Below are 8614 nucleotides of genomic sequence, written 5' to 3'. Positions count from 1 at the left end.
TCATACCTAATTTTCTCCCCTTTTCAGAATGGGTCTCATTAACACTGAGCAAATGGAATAAAAACACAAAAACATTCATTTTTGGCTTATCACTTTAATTATCCAATCAAATTCAAGTAAATCTAATAGTTCTTGCAATGAATTTAATGACATTTCTATGACCATGACCACCAGAGGATCTCAGAGTAGCAGGGTTTGTAGGCCAGAAAATCTGCTTAATGACTTACATAGCTTATAAAAATCTAAAAGCAAGCTGTTACTTAATTTGTTTTCTTCCTTTCCTTTCTATTATAATACCTTCAGCATTTCAGCTCTACTAGATATATAGTACTTGAAAATCAGAAAAACATCATTGGAGAATTAATGTGAGTTTATAAGGAGCACTGTCTCCTGAGCAGTCATTTAGAGTTTCATTTTCAGATACAGCTGCCTTAAACAGGCAATTTTTAGCAATCCAAAAAATGAGAAAGTAAGCCCGCCATTATTTAAAAAAATCAGTTGCCTATCAGGTTTTTCCAGAATTTAATAATTAAAATAAAAAACATATCCTGATTGAAAGGATCAACTCTAGGACCAAGACGTAACTGCACTGTGGGAATAATACTAAGACTTAATACGAATATCAAATCTTTCAGGGCACATACCAGGAAAAACAAGCACTAGAGTTCATATTTGCTTTCATGTGTTTTTGCATATTTCTTATTTCAAGATATGCAAAGCTTGTTAAGAGAATCCATTATTTGGCAATGAAGAGGTTTTTGAGTCCATTTAGTAAGGTAATCGTATGTCAGGGTTTCTCACACTATTGACATTGGAGCCAAACAGTTCTTTGTTGTGGGGGCATCCTTGGCAGCACTCCAGGCCTCTACTCACTAGATGCCACCAGCACCTCTCGCTCTACCTCCCCACTTATGACAACCAAAAATAGCTCCAGACATTGCCAAATGTTCCCTGCTCTATGTCATCAAAATCTCTAAGGCAGGAGATTTCATAAGTTGGCTAGCCCCGAAATTGTTATATTACCATGCAATTAAGTTTCATTTAAAGCACTCCTTTGAGTCCAAATATTCATCAGTGTACATTCAAAAGTTAGATAATCATTGTTTTAAAATTTTAATATTTTATTGAGAACATTTAAACATTTAAAAATTGGGCTAAAACATACAGTTAGAAAAAGAAAAGTCTTCAATATTGAGTATCATTTGTAAGAAAAACCCACTCCCTACTTCCAGGTTTGGCCTCTAGGAAATTTAGCCCTTAGGTCAGATGAGTTTAGGGAAATTCGAACTTCTGGGTATTAATGGAGATCATAATTATATACTGATTTTTAATAGATTGCTCCATTATAAATGTAAATGTTTTATTTCATTGCTGAATAAAATGCTATTAAGTTGATACACATGCTTTTTACTTCTAGAAAAAAGGCATAAATGAAGCCAACAGCCCTTTGCAGAGAAGAGTGAAATGGGGAGGGAGTAATGGGTTCCAGGCATAAAACAACTGGGAAAATAGGTGATAATCTCTAAATGTCATTACAAATCTAAAATTCTTAGAATTTTAGAATTTTTGTTATTAAAAATAAAAATAACATAATTTATTTTAGCAATTTCAGTTTAAAAATTAATTCCAAGATGAAATATATCAAAATCATAATGTAAAACTATTCTACATTTGTTTATCAGCCTTCCCCAATCATCTTTTATGTAATGCATGAATTACGTCTCATCTGAACTTATTTATGAAAGTTCTTATATATCCAAGATGTGACACACCAACCACTGTCATGATCTTAACAGCTAACGATTGAGTGCTTAATGTGTGCCAACTGTGCTGTAGATGCTCACGTACATTATCTCATGTGAGCCTTACAATAACCCCATGAGGTAGATGCCATTGTACAAATGAGGAAATTGGGCTTATGGAGGTTAAGTAAATCATTGTCATGAACAAGTTTCCAGAAAGCTCATGTTCAAATATTATAGCTCTTCATCTGTGGTGTTCTCAAGTGTTAATGTCCAAGTACCACCAGATAGTCTATCAAATAATCATAACAAAAATTCCATTTTCTTTATAATTTTATGTAGCTTATTTATGATAGTGTTTGAGGGCATAAAAATTACCGCTATTGAGAGAAAATTACATTTTATGTCATAAAACATAAATAAAAATTTCATTAAATCATAAGAGCCAAAGCGATTTTTAAAAAGAAAAAGTTGGGTCATTTATACAACCTGATTTCAAAACTAACTGTGAAACAGCAACATCAAAACAGTGTGGCACTGATAAATAGACATAGATCAATAGAACAGAATAGAGTCTAGAAATCCAGATATAGTCAATTCATTTTTGACAAAAGTGCTAAGAATTTCAATGAGATGTTCTGTTAAAGATATAGTGCTGGAACAACTGAATATCCATTTGGGGGGAAAATTTCACTCATTTAGACAGCAGAGCAGTGGTTGCCTGGTGACAGGGACAGAAGTTGGACTACAAAAAGGAAGGAAGGATTTTTTGGAGGTGCTAGAAATGTTCTGTATCTTGATTGTGGTGGTAGTTTTGCAAGTGTATATACCTGCCCAAGTCTTTAAATTCTATGCAGTAAATGGAATGCAGTTTTTATACCTAAGTTATTCAATAAAGTTGATTTTTTGAATGTAAGTATCCAGTGATAACTAATTTCATCCTTTCATTATTTTCTGTAGCAAGTAGGAACATATTAGGACCTTGTCACTAAATTCTAGGAGTGTATCTTCCTGGGGACTGCAGAGTCCAAAAAAATAGATTTCACCAATTTACTAGAATTTTAAAATTTCAAGTAAAAAAGCCCCGTGTAATTGGACGGAATAGTTTCTCCATTAAATGATAGAGCAGGAAATGGAATAATTGCCCTAAAATAGTCCGTTTGACAACATTTAACAAATTTAAAAGGGTGGCTTCATTACTATAAGAAGGATTTGTTGGCTTTTAAAATAAGTCAGGAATGTTAGAATCTGTGAATTTGAGACAGAATATAACTGATAACACATAATAATTAGAAATAGAAAATCAAAAGCCACTTAGGAGAAAGAAGGAAATAAACCACCTAAATTAATTATAACCTAAGTGGTTATAGCATCTACTTCTCTGAAGAAAAATCAGAAGCATTAAACATCCATTGCTAATTCAATTGTCGTTACTTAGCCGAAGGAAGATTGAGATGGCTTTTGGAGGTGTGTTCAAAATCTATGATTAAATACAAAATGTAAAACTTATTCCACCTAGTTTTTATGAATATGCCATTAAGTAATACAAAATAATATATTAACTCTGGTAATATATTAAATTTTGATTGATAAAGACTTCATTTTTTACGTTAAACATAATTTTTAACTTTTTATAAAATAAGATTTAGTCTTGGATTTTGCCTCCATCTAGTGGACATATGCATCTTTTACATTTAATTAATATGAAAAAAGGATAAGCCGTCCTGTTTTTATTGTTCGTTTTTAGTTTTGTGGAATTAAAAAATAATAATAACCACAGTTTCTAGATAAAACAGTAAATTTTATAATAATTTTTATCAATAATTTATCCACCCCAAAATTTGAGATGGTGTATAATTGAAAACACATATAATAATTAGAAATAGAAAATCAAAAGCCATTTAGGAGAAAGAAAAAAATAAACCACCTAAATTAATACAGTTACTGCATTAACAAGTTATCTCCAAGCTTTTTGATTTTGGTGACAAAAAGAAAAAACAACAACTGCATAATTCTTTATTATTTGATCAAAGTAAACCACATTTTTTCAAATGAGTAAAACAATTTCAGACTAATTTTTTCTAACTGAAATATGCTTAATTTTGTAGAGGTATAGAAAACACAGTAAAGTTCAGAAATCTTGATGAATTCTACAGAGTGAACACATCCATGTCACTATGACCCAGATGTAGACATAGGACACAACCAGTGCCCTCTCTATGCTCCCTCTCAGTGCTTCTTCAAAGGTAACCCCTATTCTAATTTCTATCACCATTGTTTCATTTCACCTACATAAATGGAACTATTTATTATGTATATTTTTGTGTTTGCTTCTTTCACTCAATATTACATCTATGAGATTCATCCATATTTTTGCATTGGGCAGAGGTTTGTTTTCTCATTGCTGTGGAATATTCAGTGATATGAACATGTAATACTTTGTACATATGTATGTACACACCATTGTTGATTTTTGAGGGCTTTCGAATTCAGTTTGGGGCTTTTATGAATAGCGCTGGCATGAACATTCTACAATATGGTTTTGGTATACACATGATACACTGTTGTATATACTTAGTGTTAGAACTACTAGACCATAGGGTATATTTATATTCATCTTTAGTAAAAATTGTCAAAACAGTTCTCCAAAGTAGTTGTACCCATTTATACTCTTAACAGCAATGAATAAGAGTTCCAATTGCTCCATATTCTTTCAATCATTCTTACTGCCACCTTGTTGATGTTTTTTAAATAGCCATTCTAGTAAGTGTGTAGTAATATTTCATTGTACATTTAACTTGCAATTTCCTTATGACTAATGATATGGAGCAATGTTTAAAGTGCTAATTGGCCATCTGGATCTCCTCATTTGCGAAGTGTTTGTTCATCTTTCTCTATTTTCTTATTGGGTTGTGTGCCCTTTTCTTATTGATTTGTAGGAGTTCTTTGTATATTCTGGATACTAGCCATTTCTTGGATATATAGATTGCAAACATGTTCTCCCAGTCTGTGGCTTGCCTTTTTACTCTCTTAATAGTGATTCTAATGAAGAGAATATCTTAATTTTAATGACCACTAATTTATCAATTTTCATTATGGTTAGTGCTTTTAGTTCTCTGTTTAAGAAATGCTTGCCTACCCCAACCTGATGAGAGGCATCTATAAAAACCCAAAACTAACATTGTACTTAATGGTGAAAAGCTGAATGCTTTTTCCTTGAGATCAAGAACAATACTAGATGTTGCTTCTCACCACTTCTATTAAACATTGTACTGGAAATTCTAGCCAGGACAGTTAGGCAAGAAAATAAAATAAAATGCATCCAGATTGGAAAAGAAGTAAAAGTACATCTATTTGCAGAAGATATGATCCTGTATATAGAAAAGCATAAGGAATCCACTGAAAAAACTACTAGAGCTAGTAAATGTATTCAGCAATGCTCTAGAATACAAGGTTAATATTCAAAAATCAACTTTATTTCTAAACATTACAGATGAGCAAAATGAAAATTAAATTAAGAAAACAATTTCATTTGCAAAACTATCAAAAAGAATAAAGATTAAAATACCTAGGAATAAATTCAACGAAAGGCACACAAAACTTTTGCTCTTAGAACTACAAAACATTAATGAAAGCAATTAAGAAGCACTAAATGTTGTTACTGAGCACCAAAGTTGGAGGCCTCACACTTCTTGATTTAAAAACTTACTGGAAAACTATGTTAATCAAGACATTGTGATACTGGCATAAGGATAGATATATAGATCAATGGAATAGAATTGAGAGTCCAAAGATGAATCCTCACATTTATGGACCAATTTAGAAAATCATAGCCTTTTCAACAGATGGTGCTGGGAAAGTTGGATATCCATATGCAAAACAATAAAGTTGGACTCCTACATCACACTATAATGTTAATACAAAAATTAACTCCAAATGGTCAAAGATTTAAATGTAAAAATTAAATCTTTAGAACTCTTAGAAGAAAGTACAGAGGAAAAGTCTTCATGGTGTTGAATTTAGCAAAGATTTCTTAGATATGGCACCAAAAGCATAGGTATGAAACAAAAAGATAAATGGACTACATTAAAATTAAAACATTTTAAAATCAAAGACACTATCAGCAAAGTGAAAAGGCAACCCATAGAATGGGAGAAAAATATTTATAAACACAATTCAAAAATGGGCAAAATACTTAACTAGACATTTCCCTAAGGAAGATATACAAATAGCCTGTAAGCACATGAAAAGATACTCAACAACACTAGTCATTAGAGAAATGCAAATGAAAACAACAAAGAGATACACTTCACACTAATTAGGATAGCTAGCTATTATGAAAGAAAGGGAGGGAAGGAGGAAAGAAGGAAGGAAGGAAAATAAAGGAAAGGAAAGGAACTAATGATAGCAAGGATGTAGAGAAATTGAAAGCCTTGTGCATTGCTGGTGGGAATGTAAAATGTGCAACCACTTGAAAAAGTCTGATTGTTCTTCAAAAAGTTAAACATAGAATTACCATATCCAGCAATTCCATTTCTGGGTATATTTTCAAAAGAATTGAAAGCAGGAACTCAAACAAATAACTTGTACACCAATATTCATTGCAGCATTATTGTCAATTGGCAAAAGGTGGAAACAATCCAAAAGTCCAACAACGGATAGACAAAATGTGGTATATACATACAATGCAATATTATTTGACCTTTAAAAAGAATGCAATTCTGACACGTGCTACAACATAGATGAACTTTAAAAACATTATGCTATGTGAAATAAGCTAGACACAAAAGTGAAAACACTCTATGAGTCCACTTATAAGACGTACCTAAAGTCAAATTTGTAGAGGCAGAAAGTGGAATAGAGATTACCATGGGTTGAGAGAGAGAGAAATGGAGAATTTGGGTTTAATGGATACAGAGTGTCTGGGATAATGAAAAGCGTTTGGAAATGGATAATGGTGATGGCTATACAACATTGCGGATATATTTAATGTCATTGAATTGTATACTTAAAAATGGTTAAAATAGGAAATTTTGTTATCTATATTTTATCACAATAAATATAAAGCAGTTAGACCTCCAGTTCCCTCATTCTGAGCAGCTATATAGATGCTCCCCACCCCAGATGATGACTGGAAGTAATTATCTGGAGGAAGTCCAAAAGGCTCTCTAGACTGGAAGGTACAAAGCACAATTGAGGGCAAGACCACCATATTGAAATGGGGGAATTTCATGAATACTTATATACTTCATGTTGACTCTTCAGTTCTCCCACTCATTTCCCAGGGTGCTGGCACCATACTGATACCCTCCAGCAGGAGGACTGGAGTTACCCCATGGGGAATCAGAGCAGTTCAAGAGATAAGATTTTAAAGTACTGACATCAGGGGTTCCTCAACTAAACAGCCCAAACAGATTACCCACCAGTAAGTCTCACCTGTATGCCTAGATTCTTATTCTTCAGTACTAGATAGGGCAAGAAAGTCAAGGATCACATGAAGATTGAGGAAAGCTAAGAGACCAAAACAAACAGGAACAGGTAAATTAGAGGAAGCAGCATTATACAAGGAGAAAATTAAGTTGGAAATGAAAAATATCACTAATATCCTCAGAGAGATATTACATCCATGATATAAGGCCAAGGTGTTATATGAAAAAGAATATTTAGAGAGCTCTGAGAAGTTAAAAACATGATATCAGAAATGAAAAATAGAACGTTTAAAAAATAGTTTTGAGGAATTATCCCAGAAAATAGTGCAAAAATACAGATATAAAATAGGAAAAAAAATATTTCTCCTGATCAGAGAAATCAGGATAGTTAGCATACCAATAACAGGAGTCCCAGAGAGAACAGAGAAAACAAAGAAATTGCAATAATTCAAGAAAAATTCTCTAAAATGAAGGACATGAGTTTCTAGGTTGAAATGATCTGATGTCTGTCTAGTAAAATGGTTGAAAATTTGGCCCATATCAAGTTGTAACATCATGAAATTTCAGAACACAGAGGACAAAGAAAAGATCCTCCAAGTTACTAGAAAGACAAAAAACTGGTCCTAGACCAGGGGTCTGGAATAGAATGGCAGCAGAATTCTGTGGCAGCAGTGAATGCCAGAAGACAAAAGGTGCAATGACTTTAAAATTCTGAAGAAGAATGATTTTCTATATCCAGAGTTCCTTATACAGTTAGAGCTCCACTTTAGTAGACAGTAAAATAAAGACTCTTGGAAACCTGTAAGGATTTAGACATTTTATCTCCCATAAATCATTTCTTAAAGGGCTACTGGAGACATGCTCTACCAAATGAGTAAATAAACTAAGAAAGAAAAAGATGAGTTCCATAAATAAGGGATCCAACACAAGAGAGAGGCATGATGGTGAAGCGAAATCCTTATACAACAGCTGTGCAACTACTGTTCTAGAGAGCATCCAGTGCAGACTGGAGCAGATCAGAAGTCTCTCTAGAAGGGCCTTTTTAGAAAAGATGATAGAATTCCTCATATGTTCGAACATAGTAAGAGATTTACACAAGGATAAAAAGAGTTTGGAAATTAATTTGTGATAAGGACATTAAAAATCAAGCAAATTAGAAAAACAAGGAAATTATTAACTCCAGGTAATTCTGAGGTCATGAAGAGAGAATAAGTGACCATATATTACATAACTCGGCTATGACTAGAGTTTACACAGTCATAGCAATGTAAATGCTCCAGTCAAAATTTTATCTTATCATTATTAGTTTGAAAGGGTAATAAGTAGATGTGAGGTGATAAGCATGAGAGTTAAATTATCATCTTCCACAGTAGGAAATCAACATATAATACCTAAAATAGAAAAATATAAAAAGCAGCAAAATCAGCATTTGATTATATGGTT

This window comes from Pteropus vampyrus, unplaced genomic scaffold (assembly GCF_000151845.1).
Source record: "Pteropus vampyrus isolate Shadow unplaced genomic scaffold, Pvam_2.0 Scaffold254, whole genome shotgun sequence".
Taxonomy (NCBI): Eukaryota; Metazoa; Chordata; class Mammalia; order Chiroptera; family Pteropodidae; genus Pteropus; species Pteropus vampyrus.
This window is presented reverse-complemented; position numbering follows the sequence as displayed.